The 17,316-nt window shown below is 37.7% G+C and overlaps 1 long non-coding RNA gene across 1 annotated transcript; it reads right to left on the minus strand.

Annotated features, from left to right (window-relative positions):
* Positions 1 to 1,157: 1,157 nt before the first annotated feature.
* LOC131699519 (uncharacterized) lies at positions 1,158 to 16,435 on the minus strand. Its single transcript, XR_009308190.1, has 3 exons — positions 16,402 to 16,435; positions 14,363 to 14,488; positions 1,158 to 1,216 (listed from the first exon to the last, which is right to left on the minus strand). It is a non-coding gene; the product is annotated as an uncharacterized LOC131699519 (long non-coding RNA).
* Positions 16,436 to 17,316: the final 881 nt, after the last annotated feature.

Here is a 17,316-nt window from a genome sequence, read left to right on the forward strand (position 1 = left end):
ATCAGAAATGTTTTACGAAGTAGTTCAAAGCAAATATTTCCTTCTGCGAACACCAATGCAGGTACGCAATCTGTGGTCCTGCCTTCCTGAGCTGACCTTAATTCAATCAGACAAGCCTCAGATAAGAAAGAAGGAGGTTAAAGATGATGAGCAACAGGCGTTGCTAACCAACAGTTTATCCCAAAGATACTTCTGTTTAAAAAGGGATATATGATCTGTTTCTGTATAGATACTCTAGCATTGTCCTTAACCCTAGATGTTTGTTTGTCCTATAACTAGTAACAAAATTCTATTTGCATTAACATCTGTCAGATTATTGCAGACTGGTTTATCATCCTGTGCTACTGGGAGTCACATTCTGAGGTGGAGGTGCTACTATACTGGATTGTAAGACTTCAAAGACAATACTGACTGATTCTCATTTGTTCTTGCTCCTCTAGTGCTTTAATTTGGATGTCTCTTCTAAACCGATAATAACAAAATAAATAATTAGAGATGAATAAATCACTCCCAAGTCCAGACACTAGAGAGACAGACAATGGTAGATTAAATCATCCTGGGGCACTGGCTCAGTGGAGGTAAATAAATTGTTGAAGTCCCTTTTACAAGAGGCCCTGGCTTTCTTGAAAAAATAAAAAAAACCTCCCTTATCTTTCCTTTTGGCATTATACTACTGATATTAAATCTCAGTGGGTATTCCATATCAAAATCACATATTTGAAGGGGCATTCTGATTTGCATTGTTAACAGCACCAAGGAGCTGGCTGCAAAACATTACACGAAAAGCTGTGCTGTGCGGTTGTGGAAACACATACTGTTAACAGAAGGTGTTTATGGGTGGTCTTATTACTAGCAAATTGTTCTTCAGATACTCTATCACTAAAGGAAAGACTGTAACTCAAGGAAGGGGTCCCTGAGTGGCGCAGGGTTCACGATCTGGCTGTTTGATGTAGGCCGGTCTTCACTGGGGACTCCTGTCACATTGGCTCTGGTGCTCCCATGGGTTAGGGAGGCAAAACCAACAGGGACTGTTTCTCCTCATCGCGCTACAGTGAACCCTGCTGGCCAGGAACCCAGTGAGGTCAAAGGCGGACACCTGCAGGGCTGGCCTTTGTCCTCCAGAGGTCGGTAGCTCGCTGGGTGGAAAAGGAAACTGGCTTGGTCGTGGGATCATGCCCACTGAATCTTCGGGTATCCTGAGGCACGTGAGGAATTGCTGCAGTGAGGAGAAAAGCGATTGGGCATTTCAAATTGGGAGAAAATCAGGGAGAAAATTATAATTGGACACACTAAATAAAGAAAATGTTTTATTAATAAAACTAAATAAATAAACTCCTGTAACAGGAAGGGTATTATTATTATTAGAGATCCCCAGGTCGGAGAAGGAGGAGAAGAGAAGAGCATGATCGACAGTGTCAAAGGCAGAGGAGAGGGAGGCAGCTGACTTCTAGTTGGTCTTTTTGTTCTTCCTAAAAATTGTATTCTTTGGTTTTTTTGTGTTTTTGTAAAGGGGCATTAGAGCACAAAGTCTCTTTCTGTTTATCTACTGGGAACAGCACAAGGTTTAACCCAAAAAACAGGTTCTGCAAACTTTCCTGTTTGAATAACTCAATGAAGCAACATTTTAGCTGCAAATGACACAAGATCTCAGATTCCCACCCGAAGTTGGGAGACACTTCCATTAAAAACAGTTACTGGAATAAGCTTACTGACCTTTAGGGTTGAAATAAAAGGGTTGGGATGTTTCTTATGAATTTCATACTTTCAAGGAAGCTTTTGATGGCCTTTTAGATGTATCCCAAACTACTTTAAGGTTAAGCATGTTGATACAGCCATTCAGTTCTGCTTGATCAACTATTAATTGGTGTGAGAATGCTGGTTTACTGTGGGTTTTTGAGTATTTCTCTCTACAAGAACTTGCAAGGAAACAGATCGCTTGGACTGTGTATAAAGGGTGTGTGTCTCCATCACCTAAAAATGTTGAAGAAAATCAGCTTAGCCTACAGATCTTACTTCCACCTCTTATAGTTAGCTAATCATACAGTGTTGTAAGGCTTTCCAGTAGCCTGTTTAAGTAGGGATGAGTCCTACAATATAATCTGCAGCGTAGCCACTAAGTAGTCTGGGACGCATTCCTGTCCCCGCTGTTTCCCCAGAGCGATTCTAGTGGTAAACAGGACCGTGCATCTGAAAAGCTGTCCTGGCTTGGTTTGGGTGAAATTAAGAGGAATGCTCATCAGTCTCAATTACACAGTGCCATCTTCTTTTTAGCAGTAAGCTAAGAATATACAGGACTCAAAAATAAAGCCTTTTATTTCTTGCCTTTTATTTCATTAGCACAAGGAACATTTGTGAACTAGATATGAGTGCCATTTGACCTGGGATCAGAGCGTTGCTTACTGGGCTTCTACAGACTATCCACTGGCTGATTAAGGAGAATGAACTTCAGTCCAGTACTGTAGCTTTAATACAGTTTTGACAAAACTGCTTTTACAATGCACATGGCAACAGAACATGTGTTCCATATCAAATGTACTGTACAACTGGCAAACAGCAAGCTTATCACAAATAACAGTCATGACTATAGATATGCTTGGCACTGAACATTTTTAAATTACTGTTTCTGTTTTCCATAGGAAGTCTAGACAGACCACAAACTAAAACTATTGTTTTGATTAAAGCTTTGAGAAGCTGTCGCCTTCAAACTGATAAAAGGCATTCACACACAGAAACTCTGCGACCAAGCTTCACAGAACAGTGGTTCTTAATATGAAAGACATCATGTTGTTCGTTGTTTACATTTGGTCACCAATGGGTAAGGCTGTATTTTTATCACGCAAGCGTTGGCCTTATTGATGCACCACCTGTTGCACTGCATTTAGGAACCTGACAGCCGGTTTATTTTGCTTCCAGTAAATGATTAAACATACTGCATAGAGCTGCACCATCTCTTTAAAATGACTTGAATGAAAGAAAACATCAGTTGCACTAAAGATCGGAAATATTTCTGCCAAAGATTGCTCTGACCAGTACAAGAAAGGTACATTTCACACTGTTGTTTTTATTTTGTTTGATAATTCACTGATCTTTTAAAGGTGGACATATTCAACACTTTTGCATTTACTGTTTTTCAGGTAAGCATTTAAATATTTAGCAACATTTGTTGTATAATAACTCTAATCATTTTTTTTTATGTGAAAAGGCAATTTTTCTGCTTTGATACAGATTATGTTTAATCGTGAAATGTCTTGAAATACGTATTTTTAGACTATGAAATAAACAATTTGTACCGTTAAAAAAAATACAGCCCTACATGGTATATACTCAGGATGGAATAACAATGTGGACTAGCATTTATATTTTTAAAGAAGATAACCAGCTAAAATGTGATTTCCAACACTGGAGAACCAAACCTAGATGCCTCCCCACCCACTCATTTTCTGCCATGCGCATCAGTAGGGATAATCGCTGATGCAAATTAAAGCTACATGCTATAAATATTAAATATTACAAATGATTCGTTACTGTGTTTTTTTTCATAGCCATTACATAGATATTTTGCAGCCAAACTGAGCTTTCCCTCATAACAAAAAAGGATCCCACCCACTAAATGAATGGTAAAACTGATGAATAACATTTTATAAAATGCTGCAAACGACCACTAACTAGCAACCTACAGTTTTCCTGCAAATGTCCTCAATTACACTTCTTCAAAGGAAGGAAATAGATGAGCTAATCTTGCAGACTCAATGCTACAGCAGCACCTCAGGTTAGTGCTGTTGTGTCTGATGTCAGGACACAGAAATGTAAACACATTGCCTGCTGTCTTTCTGCGGGGGTCTGTTTAGATGGATCATTTCAGCATCTCCATTCCAGACTGTTGGCAACGTCAATCCCACTCTCCACTTCAGAAATCGAAACGTTTCAGCACCAGATGTACTTTAGTGTTGTGTACAGGTACTCTGTATGGAGATCAACATGGGTTATTTGTGTCCGGTTTTCATAGAGGCCAACACAGTTTTTATTATACAGTTTCAATACTGGAGACAAAAAAAATGACTTAGCTGCAGGATTTTTTTTTTGAAGCATGATAAATTCTTTGTGTCATATTTTATCTTGTGAGAGTACCCATATCTTAAAAATAGTACAGCATCTTATCTGATCCTTGTTCTTTTCTACCACATTTCTTTGAACTGTGATCACACTTGGCTGGACTTGGAAGATGCTGAAACAGTTAACAGTGTTCAAAGACACAGATTTTCTCTGATCTGAGTATGGCAGGTAAGTCATGTGTAGAAATCCTCCTTAGCTGGGTACAAATACAAAATATTTTTGATACTGCTACCTACTAGGCAGCAGTGTGGAGTAGTGGTTAGGGCTCTGGACTCTTGACCGGTGAGTCGTGGGTTCAATCCCCGGTGGGGACACTGCTGCTGTACCCTTGAGCAAGATACTTTACCTAGATTGCTCCAGTAAAAACCCAACTGTATAAATGGGTAATTGTGTGTAAACAATAATGTAATATCTTGTAACAATTGTAAGTCGCCCTGGATAAGGGCGTCTGCTAAGAAATAAATAATAATAATAATAATAATAATAAATAAGCACCAGCAGTTGGGCACATCCCAACATACTTCACATGAGGTACATTGCTGCTGAACTGCAAACTTGTTCTGTTCCAACCACACAGATGCTGCTAGAACCAATTTCCTGCGCCGCACAACTTTTCATACAGGGTACTACCATTGAGATCCAAAAACGTGTCATCTTCTAATCCTGCATCTTGGTCCCCCTGCTGGGTGATGACGCACTAAAAGCACTGAGTGCCAAGGCTTCTAAGCCCCCACCCCAGCCTGACACCACGGGTTCAACTGAGATCCTGGCCTGGCCAGGGGTGATGTCACCACTCAAGCACTCCCTCGAGCCCTGGTTGTCTCATGGGAGTGTCAGGATGGATTTCCACAGGTTTGGAAGTGCTCGGATATGGAAGCAGTTTGGAACAACAACATTGTTAACTAATGGCTGTGAAGGTTGGAGCCAAATAGTGCGTACAGACAGTTCAGTCTGGATCTGATCCAGGTCTTTAAGGTTGTTCACTGATCCTGACCAGTTTTAGAACAGATCAGGTTTTTATTTCAATCAGGAACTATTTGTTATTAGTATGCACTAATACAATATGCATTAATATTATAAAGGAAGTGATGGCTCTATGCACGTACAGACTAAAAAAAAACAGATTTAAACAAAACTGGCTGCTAGAGTGGGCAACCAGTGATCATATGAAGAGAAACTACAAATATAAACTTCAATAACAATGGTTTAGAGAGGGATGAAAATTGAAGAGGGTATAGGGACAGACAGCAGGACACGGTCAGTGCTCTGGTTGAAGCTGGCTCCTCCACAATGAGGAGCAGACTCACTCCATTTCAGGCCTGTCAGATTTTGCTGACTCGAGTCCCTGTTAATCCCCTCTCCTGGCCGCGAGGCACGAAACTGTTCTGTATTTACTGCTAAATTATATTTCTCTTTCTGTAACTTCAGGCATTATTGCAGACAGACTTGAACTCCTTCAGTCCTTTAAAAGAAAATGATGGCAAGCGTGTCGCAAAGTGTATTACACTATCATAGTGAAAGCATGGAAAGCAGGAGAAAGAGCGGATCTAAGTACTCTGTTTTCTGTGATGTGCCACACAGCAAGTTGTGGGCCCTCCTGTACAGATATTGAGTGAGAAACAGGAGTGGTACAGTTCTCTGCACAACTGTACAACACATTTTGCTTGCAAAAAACACTCACCCAGTAGCAATCAACACATCTGCTGTGAATTTGCCTCTCCATTGATGCCATGTGTGCCAACCGGTTCATATCTTCCTTTGAAGCCCAGCAAACATTTATTCACAAATGTGCCTTCGGCTAGAGAATTCCTGTTTAGACATGTATTAAGTGTCCAGCCAATCTATGTACAAAAGAGGGATCCTAGAAAACTCTTGTGTCTCTTCCCTTCACAGGTGTTTCTTTAAAGAGACCGGACCCTTATCATATGGGCTGTAATTGTGCAATTTTTTCATAGCCAATCTGAAGGAGCAGTTCATCGGCATTATAAACTCTTCGCTTATCCATCAGCTGTGCAGGTGGACGTGAGATTGCAGTTGAGTTTTAGAGATGGTGTTGCCTCTGCAGATTACCTTTAGAATGAAAAAAAAATGCTGGAAATGGAATCTGACTACACATGTGGAAAGCATTTAGGCAGGTCCTTTTCACATATGTTTTTTAGCAGTGGCCAACACACTGTAGTAACGGTATACCATATGGACTACTATACTTTTGCTATAATTTTTAATAAAGGCAAGTCACGGTGGAACTATTCAGTCATCATACTGTAACCCCACGCAATTTTGAAAGTTAATGCCATTTATAGAAGATCCAACACAATGAAGGTGGAGTGTATTTATCATAGAATATAAAGTTAATTCTGGCAGCAAATACATTGGCGCTGTCTTGTGATTTTGCAGACAGTGCACACCAGTGATAAACCTTTTGGAAAGACAAAGTGCAAAGTCAAGGCGCATCCCAAAGCCTGTCTGAGATCCTTATTACCCAGCTCACGAATCTGCTGTGCTCCGGGGCAAGCATGTCTCACAGGCTTCCAGCTTCAAATCCCCATCGCTGCTTAACCACCCTTCCCTGTTGAAACATGTGTCTTCAACAAAAGTCTCAGTAAGTTTCATGGTTATCAAACTGTATGTTATTCATAAACTTAAAAAAAAAAAAAAAAAATCAGAAAAGATATTTTGCTATATATTCTTCACTAATATCCACAATCAATATCAGCCATACTGTATATGATGCGTTTATTGTCAAAAAACAGATATTTCATTTATATTTCAGTGATACAATTGTATTATTTAGAGATAATCAATAAATCTTGTATATGATTCCTTATTGTATTGAAGAGGCAGACTGCAGAATCAATTGGTTCTACAGCCTGTCCTCTCTCTGCCCATGCTGTTCTTAGTAGGACTGGGTCCATGCTTATAACAGGTAAAATCTATTACCGGAAACATTATCATATCAAATACATGTCCCTATATGTCTGCATTGGCCTATAATTATTTTATACATTGACACCCAACAAATATTGGGACAGTAATCTTATTCATAATATAAATTATTATTGATTTAATGAGTAATTTAAATATTTTTGTACATCCAAAAAAAACCAAAAAAAAAACAACCCATTATTTTCATGTTTGTACACTGCAGTTATACCTCCTTTCAAGTGCAATTTATAATATGCGTTTCCTAATTCCAGGCTGTAGAGTGGAAGTTTTACTGACCTTTTAGTTTACGCAAAGTAGATTTTGTAGAAAAAGCTGGAGTGTCTCCTCTTTGAAGATTTTTCAAAAATGTTTCAGGTAAAACAAAATACCTTTATTAAATTGAAATCTGTAAGTCTTGTCTTCCACATGACAATCAATAAACAGTGCAGTGTCATATCAGATTCTAATGAATTTCTCCAGCAGCAGAGGGACACATCTTTCAGAGAGCAGAGCTTTGGTGAAGGGAGCTGTCGATGTAGCATATGTTATCTGCACAGGTAATATTGCTACCAGTGTGGCTTCACTATTGGTCTCTCTCATTAAAAGACACCTAGGTTAACACAGTTCAGAAGGCGTATCATGAAAGCCTGAAAGTTATTTTATCCAGACTGTCAAAACCCTAATCCACTTGCCCACTTTCACTCCTACATGAGTTCCAATATTGCGCCTCACATCAGTATGATAGGCATTGGCTTCAAACCTCGTCTCCCAGCCAGGATTGGAATCATGGGGAGACTGCTAAAGGGAGCCACAGACCTGGAGTCCAGACAGATTTTGTCCTTTGTTCCCTACATCCTTGGTGATGGCACTCCTCATACATGTGGCATTGAAGTGGTTGCTATATGAACAATACCATTTTGGTTTTGCATCGAGGACAAAAGGTTTTTTTTTTCTTTTTTTTCTCATTATTCGTAGCCAAGTCTGGTAGTTATTTTCATTCACTTCCATATTCTGCAGTTCATACATGCACATATTTATTCCATCAGCTTCATCCCATGACAGCATTATCGTTTCCAGTTTAAATGTTTACTGTAACCCGTGTTTTGTTTTAGTTGCAGTTTAAAACAAAGGAAATGGCTTTAAATTATTTCTGTTTGCTCTGATTGAATTATTATTTGAATATGTCTGAAAGGGTATTGTCGCCACAATTGCTAAGATACTTTAAAGGTGCTTTTATGGGGAAAACACACACACACACTCACACTAATGTTTCAATATTAGTTTGGGTGCTGTTTTGTTTTACTGTTATTTTTATGTTACTTATTTTATGTTCACCTGTGTGCAAGCAGTAGGACAAGCTCCCACAAAAACCTAATAAAGCCTGGTTCTACTACAGGTATACTGTCTAGCAACTGTAGTAAATATTGTAACGTTTTCCACATATTAAATACGGTACAGGTCATTTCCATGTTATTTCACAGTTATTCTGCCAGTAGTTACCATATAAGAATAGGAACAATTGGTAGTTACTCAGTTCTTGCCATGGTTAAGTCATGGAATGAAATGACTGGATTATTTATTTATCTTTGTCTCAATGTTACAGATACATCCAGTTGATGATTTCCCTAACTGGGATTATCTGGTCATGAATCAAAAAGAACTGAAGAATTCTGGGTCTTTGTTTAAAGAACAAAAACAACATTTTGGACAGCTTACTATATACAAATAATAATAATAATAATAATAATAATAATAATAATAATAATAATAATAATAATAATAATAATAATAATAATAATAATTGGATGACCGTATGGTCACCCATGTCACCTGGGTTTCAAGACAAATGGTCATAAAATAAACAGATAATGGATTTGGAAAACTACCTGCTTCAGAATCGTGCTTTGAAAATAATCCCCAAACCAAACTACAGTACTGTACAGTCTATAACTCATCAGTTCCAGGGAACATGCCTTTGAGTGCATCCTGTTCCCTAACCTTTTAATGTGCAATAGGCCATCAACGGTTCACTGTAGGTAAGTTGATAGGAAGATGCATTAAGTAACCACAACCCTGGTAACTTATCATTCCTGTTGATTTATACCCAGCCTCAGGCGAGGGGACATCAGGCAGTTAAATAATGAACTTTATTGGCATCCGCTGGTTAAGGGTAGAAAACAGCACCGGTATCATTTTTCTGACACTGCAAGGCAGAATAATAAATTCATTATTTTAAAGCAGTGACTATCACTCATGACAATTACTGTGCTCCTCATGGTTTCATCTTAATTTCATGTGGCTCCTCTTATGATGAAAGTGTTTCCCTATGATGGGTAAAAAGTAGCGTTTAGTCTCGTATTGTTCCTTTGTTCACTGGTGTCTTCTCTGATACTTTCTGACAACGGCAGCCTCCCAGTGTGGTTGGTTGCAATTTGAAGGGATTTTGAGACCAAAGCTATGCAAAGATGCACATTCCTTCTGGGTTCCTTAATATCCCTTTTTAATGAAAGATTAGCTTTATAAAGAAAAACAGCTAAGGACTCTACTTTGGTCTCATTGGTGACTATTTGTGGAAATTAAACATTTTATATGTGGTATATAATAATAAAAATGCTACTTTTTTGTATAATGTGTTTATTAATTTTGCATTGATTGTAGTATAAGGTAAAGGCTCTTGCTACATATAAAATAATCAGATATTCTCTGGAATTGGCTGTAGTTTAAAATATTAGTATAAAAATGTGGGCGTTATAAAAAAAAAAATACTCAGAAGAATGCAGTCAACAACTTACAATCAGTAAACGGTTTTAATCAAATTTTCTGATATTTGTACTTGCATAGAAACAATATTAGCTTTGATACTATATTAGGTGGCAGTACATGTATAACTTTTGTTCCTTTGTACTGTGATAATTGTTTATGAAGCCATAGTTTCTGTAGCACCCTAAGCGTTCATGACGCTAAAACTTATTTATATTCACAAACTTCTTATATTAGAAACAACAGCGAAACATGGCCTACCCAAATCCTTCTTGGATCTATCTCATAATGTATTTGAATCACTAACATATGGAAACAAGGTACTGGTATACATTTGCCTAAAGCAAAGGAAGTTACTTCTGTCTATGGTAATTGAAAACATTGTAGTGTGAGTAAAAGGTTTGCAGCAAGGGTATATAATTGTTTGTATACATTTATTGCATTAAAGGGGCTTTGAAATCCACATGCAGGAAATAAAAAATTAGTACCTTAAAAAAAAGGCCAAGAGTGTTTTCTTTTTAAATATACAGCCGTGGCCAAAAGTTTTGCATCACCCTATAGGATTAACACATTTTGCTTCATAAAGTCGAATGAAACCTGCCGAATAATGTTACGTTAACATATTGCATTAACATATAAAAAATTGACAAAAATCAAAATGTGTGACATTTCAAAATCTAACATGAAATACTGTACTACTATTATGGCTTCCGGTAGACTTTTGCAATATTATTTTGTAGTTTCTTTGATTTACATGATGTTAAATAAAGTATCTTAAATAATTTAAAATTCTAGGTGACGCAAAGCCTTTAAGCTGTACAGTAACATAAAAAAACAAAAAGGGTATGAGTGAAGCCGTCTTCATCTGAGATAAATTCATGGTGAAAGATTAAAGGTTGTTATGTTTCAGTGTACCTGTGCATGCATTAGACTGCAACAAGGCATTCACTGGCAATTTAAAGCATTTAAACTCACTTTTGAACATACCTGTGCTTACCACATACAGTTGCGTTCAGTTGCATATGTTTTTGTTTTTTTATTCCTGAATTGTTTCTCTCGGTCATGTTATACTGTACATGTGTAATATATTGTCAGCTAAAAGTGTTTACATAATGCCCATTATAGAAGCCCAACCTATACAAGGTGCAGAACAAAATGAATAGGTGATGAACATCAATTGAGCAATAAGAAACCAGGTTTCTTTATTCCTTTGCACCTGGGGCGCTGTGAGGCTCAGGGCCAGAGGTCTCCATTTAAAAGCCTTTGGAGCAGTTTTGCATTTTAGTCTTTATCCCTTTTTCCTCTTTAACAGTATCCTCAACCCTTCCGTCATGCAGCCCCTGAAGCTAAACAAGTTACGTACATTATGCAGCAATTCTTCATGCTTTTCGCCAGAAGTTAAAAAAGAAAATAACATACCGTTTGTATAGCATTGTAATGCTGTAGCAAACCATTTGCAGACCACAGCAGTTTTAACCATAATGACAATGGAATGGATTCAGTCAGTTAGACTGCAGAATTTCCATTGCCCATGACAAAAAGACTGCCTTAACCTGCTCTTCTTGTTAAGAGCAATGCTAATTGTAAAGTTTTAAGATAACTTGTTTGGTCCTACCTTGTTTTAAATATACTGAATGAATTTGTACTGTATGTCTAGTAGTATTGTAGGTGCTGGTAGCTTCTAATTACATTCAGAATAACTTCACTTTTTGTTTCTTGTTCAGCTACAAAAAGGCACAAGTAAACCTCATGTTATTACTTTATGAAAACCTGTCTATCCACTACTGTGAAGAAACGGTAATGGCAAAGAATGAAAAAAAGTAAAAAATAAATAACATGCAGTGTCAGCTTTATGTACTATTTATTTCGGGAATAAACAAAACAACGTTTAACTTGAGCTGCTATTTGGCATCCTTTGTTTTGTAGTTAATTCACTGGGGTAAAGTAAGTCCTACACAACGTATTCTTTACTCTTGGGATATTTTTGTACTTTAACGTGTTACATAGTGTAACGTCTTGCTGTAAAATAAAGTCACACACACAGGGGCCACGCCCCCCTGCTATGCTGTCTCTGCCAGCGTTCTGAGCAATATACTGGCTTTTATTACTTTTTGAAAATGAACAAATATCCAAATGAATATTTAAATTATGAGCAAATATCCGAACATATAAATCCTGTGTTCATCCCAGAACTAATATATATATATATATATATATATATATATATATATATATATATATATATATATATATATATATATATTATCAAATGTTACCAAATTTTTTCATCAAATGTACATTCCTCTAACTAGGTTAACACAAAAATATTTAGAACAATAATATCACTGAGATAATTTATTATTTAAGACATGAATTGTCCTTGATAGATTACACCGTGTAACAATTTTATTTATTTGTTTTGTTCCTGGGTAGTAAGTGTTATTTCCTAATTGCTTATGCCTCAAAAGTATAGAAAATGGCTATTATTCCCCACAAACTTGCTTTTGTGACCAGGACAGTGATATTTTGAAATTTACCTATTTTCCAGAACATTCCAGATAGATTCAGTGCTGAGTAAACTTGGAGTAACTTCTAGAACTTTCTAGAACTTTCCAGTAACATAAATAGTAGTATAAATACAGGGGCCTTAAGCCCACCAGTTCAGTTTAGTTCCAGCTGCCTAAGTCAGAGAGCGAGGAAGACGTTGTAGATCCAGATGACAATTTCAGAGGTGGAGCTGAGGAGAGAAACCCATACTACCCCAACCAAAAAGACTACTCACTTCTAAATCTTGTGTAGTCATTTTTGTATTACTTTAGTATAAATACATGTTAATTTGGATTCATATGTTGTTTTTTTCTGACTTTATGTGAACGAAAAGACACATTCGCCCGTTGACTCATTGGATATAGGTAAATTTCAAAATATCACTGTCCTGGTCACAAAAGCAAAGTTTGTGGGGAATAATAGCCATTTTCTATACTTTTGAGGCAATTAGGAAATAACACTTACTACCCAGGAACAAAAATTGTGTTACATAGTGTTATCTGATGATACATGATTCTTTTTGGTAAGACTTGGCATGGAGTCTTATGTGTTTTTAATGACAGGTAACTTTGTTTTACAAGTACTGTTGATTAATGGTTTCCTAGTGAAAAATAATGACAGGCAACTTTGTTTTACAAGTGCTGTTGATTAATGGTTTCCTAATGAAAAAATGGTCGGTGCTTGGAACGTCAGAATTAGCATCGCAGGGAAACTTTATAAAGATGGATGCTAGATAAAAAATGAAAAGATTGATTTCAGTCAAGACCTCAAATGTACCAGCATGTGTTACTTATCCCAATGTAAAAGTGAAAAAAGGGTGGTCTGTAATTTCAGAAATCCTATTTCCTGTGCATTTGTAAATAAATCCATGCCCCCACCCCCAAGGAAGATTATAGTTTAAGTGTGTGTTGACCCGAGGTCACTAAGTACAGTGTTTGAATAGGATTCTACCTTCACAATCCAAGCAGATTCATGATAATAATCAAAAAAAAAAAAAGAACTGTGTCGTGAATGAACATTACCATATAGAAATTGTCTAAGGATGCTAACAATTAGGTGTTGCTCTTTTATGTTTGATCCGCTCAGATAATAACAATCTCACAATACTTTTGTCCTATTATTTACAAATTCTTCTGCATAAAGAAAATTCCATAGAATAAGCCCCGCATTGAAATCAGCTTGCATCATGTATAAAGAGATTACCATGCATGGAAAGAGAATGTCTATCTGTTTTATTCAGCCGGATTTGTCCTGTAAACGACCCTTTCATACCTGTTGGATTCCATTATAGTTCTTCCTGTTCTTGTTTATATAACTTTTGACTGTAAAATGCACTTATAGACACTGAACACCAACAAGACCTTATAAAATATCATATACAAGCTGTACTCTGTTAAACTGGAAAAGTGGAAGACGAGAAAATATTTGAGTGACTTAATTTCACCCTTGCGACTGACACTTTTGTATCTGCCCCCTAGCCATTTAAAAAAAAAAGTCTGGCTTGACATGTATTATAAAAGTTGGATCTTGTATTTTTATTAATGTGCTGCCCAGGTGTGGTTTGATCCTTTGCATCATTTAAAAAACTGCAGACAAAGGCTGATTCTTTATATTTAAAAGGCAAAGCTTTGCTCTTATCACCTATCATCCAGCTGGTTATTTGCCATAACATATAGCCCGGCAGGTGTGTTATGAAAAGATAATTGTTTTGCATGGTTGAGAAAAAAAAAAAAAAAAAAAAGAAACACACCACAACTATTTAGTTGATCCAAAATAAAGTCATTCTCATTTCTTGCTTTTATTGATACAGAATCAGGCAAATAATATTTCTAAGAAAACTTTTGATTCTCTTTATTCTATATTTTGTTTCAATTCTAAAATAGAACATTTTTGTTGAGATATAAAATGTAGAATATAAACAATGATTCGAGGTATGTGCAAAAATATTGCGAATTAAAGACAAGGGGGTGTGAAATATTATGAAAATAAATCATATTTGGGTCCCGGAGTCACTCACCTGGTAAAAGCACAGGCAGGTGGTGTGCAGGGTGAGTCATGCAGTGCAGTTTCGCATACTGGCTGTTCAGAGTTGCCAGTCTTTGTAGGAAATTCCAAAGGGAGCTTTGCATTGGCTCTGGTGTTCCTGTGGGTTAGGGAGGCAAAACTACTAAATAAAAAATAATGAAAGATATTCAAACAAAGAGACTGATTCAAATAATATCACACAATTCACTACAATTTATCTCTGCTTGAGAAAAGCACAGGACTAAATAAGAGGTGTTCACATCAGGGATTAGGGGGATCTGACTAGTTCACCTTTCATAAGCACTAAATTCACGAAGAAGAAGATGATGATGATGATGATGATGATGAAATCCACAACCCGATATTACAGTGCACATGTATTTCAGGTTGCTGGATATCTTTTCGCAGCTCTTTGCTTCCAAGTGTTTTTCACTTCCCTGGGCTGTTAAATGCAGCTGCTTGACAAAAATGCTAATTATAGTTTCACAACCTCTCCAGTTCCAATCTAAACCAATAATTTCCATTGCTGTAAACAGGGTGTCAAAGTCTGCAGGGATAGGGATACAAAGCAGTAATCAAGCCTGGCTCTTTTGACTGTGTTGCTCATTTAGGCTGAAACCTAAGACCTTATGAAATATCTTTTTCTTTCCCCAGATAACTATAAGACTGACAAAGAGGGGATCATACATTTGTTAAGCAGACTTCCAGCATTAAGGGTGTGCCTCTTGTCCTGCCACAAGTGTCAGTTCATGTGAACAAGGGTTGGAATTATTATTAACTGATGAATATGTCAATAGAAAGCAACAGGAAATCCTGTTTGGAAATCGTATTTGGCAGTGTCCCTACCGGGGATTGAACCCACGACCCTCCGGTCAAGAGTCCAGAGCCCTAACCACTACTCCACACTGCTGCCTTATATAACATACAGCACAATTAGAAAGTTAACAAAACAACACTTTTTATATTTAATAGCAGAGTACAGGCTTTGTTTTTGTGATTTGTAATAAGCTAATAAAACCATGTGTAGGGAGTCTCTTTTTATAAAAAAAAAAAAAAAAAAGCCACAGTTTAAGCTGCCAAAACAAACTGCACGAAATGGCATCTCTTATAACAATGAGGAACACACTCACACATAACTTATTATTACCTTATAATATCACTTTCCCCCACTTTTCTTGAAAAAAGGCAACAGGTCAACTGAAAAAAACAGAACATAAAAAAAAATACCCAATGACAATAGTTATCAACAGGACCATAAGATAAATGTGATTGCTATGCTTCTTATTCCCTTTCAATGCTAATTGCTGGTTCTTTCAGTATGTACCCAGCTGCTGGACTGAGTCTTCCAAGCTGGTGTCAAAGCAGCTAAATAAAAGATATAGTTTTACTAATAAAATGAATATGATAATAAATAGATAACTTTCCATATGATTTATCAAAAACCTTCTTCCAATGAAAGAACAAGCCCTTAATCTAGCAAGAGTCACAACAAATGCTACTTGGCAGCCGTAGTATATTTGGTTTAAACTTTATATGATGACTTTTCCCCTAAAGAGAATGTATATCAAATACAACATGTAGAGAGCTGGCATAAGTTATATTGCCTAGCTGGTCCATGCAAACCTACAGCTTTTCACCCTTTAATTAGATTTTCTTTTTTTTCATTGTCATGAAATATTTATCTGACTATCTCATGCCATTCCAAGCATAGTTTATCGTGTTTATTTTGCTGCTATGTGAATTACCGATTTGAGGTGTGTGCTGAAAAGGCTATATACTGAGGTTTGTTTGCCCCTTTTAAAAACTATAGACCCAACACACAGAAATTGAAGTTTAGCGCTTCTGCGCACTTTTAATAGAGAAACATAAAATGAGCAAGCAAAAGCCTAGCTCTCCCGAGCACTTATTACACATACAGCAGGTCCCTGACTGACTCGCAGGACAGCCAAGCTGTTTACCTGCCATAAAACACAAAAACCATTCACAAATGCACAAACAGTTTGCGGTACTACGTTTGCAAAGCATGATTACCTTTTGAATACCTTTCTCATGACCGGGCTCTTCCTTCATCAGCAGCCCTGAAGAGCCTGCTTTCTTTAAATACCCTGCACCTGGCTCTAATTTACAATAGCCAGGTGCAGGTGATAATTAAACAGTAATTAAATTAACAAATAATAATGCAATAAACACACTTTTTTAAGCAGGGAGGATATTACATATATCTATGTTGTGCTACAACATATATATATATATATATATATATATATATATATATATATTATCTCAGGGTATCGACCCTGACTCCCTCCATGAGGCTGCTGACTGGAAACAGCTGGAGGGGGGCGTGCGATCGGTTCAAGGGTCCCTTCTTGGTCGTGCACTGGTCGCACTGTCGGCAGTAGTCCTCGACGTAGAACATAGAACCCCTGTTATCCCAAAGTCGGTCTTGGGCTCAGGCTACAGAAGTGAGGGCCACCTGCCAAAAGCCACTCTTTAGGTCTAGGGAGGAGAACCAGGCCACCAGGTCCGGCGACTTGTCGATGCGGGGGAGGGGATACGACTCCTTCATTCAGGCGCCTTTAGTCCACACAGAACTGCCACTCCTTGTCCTTCTTTGGGACCATCACGACTAGCGACGCACAGGGACTGCGACAGCTATTCGCTCTGCCGCCTCCTATCTGGCCAGATTGGGGCTTGGCTGGGGCTGTTCAGTCTGAGCTGGGCTGGCTGGAACTTGGGTGTGAGTGGTGATGTCTTCCGGCCACGGCGACGCCACTCCAGGGGGGCAGCTGGTTCCCCCGGCACGGCCACTACGCAGGTTGTGCTCACCTGCTTGGCTCTTGACCCTGGCTGTGCTGGCTGAACCCTGGGTGGTTCAGCCAGCAGCCAAAATTCTGCAAATTGGAACAAACCAACACATAGCAATTACAGTTGTTTTTTTGGATT

This window comes from Acipenser ruthenus, chromosome 22 (assembly GCF_902713425.1).
Source record: "Acipenser ruthenus chromosome 22, fAciRut3.2 maternal haplotype, whole genome shotgun sequence".
Classification (NCBI taxonomy): domain Eukaryota; kingdom Metazoa; phylum Chordata; class Actinopteri; order Acipenseriformes; family Acipenseridae; genus Acipenser; species Acipenser ruthenus.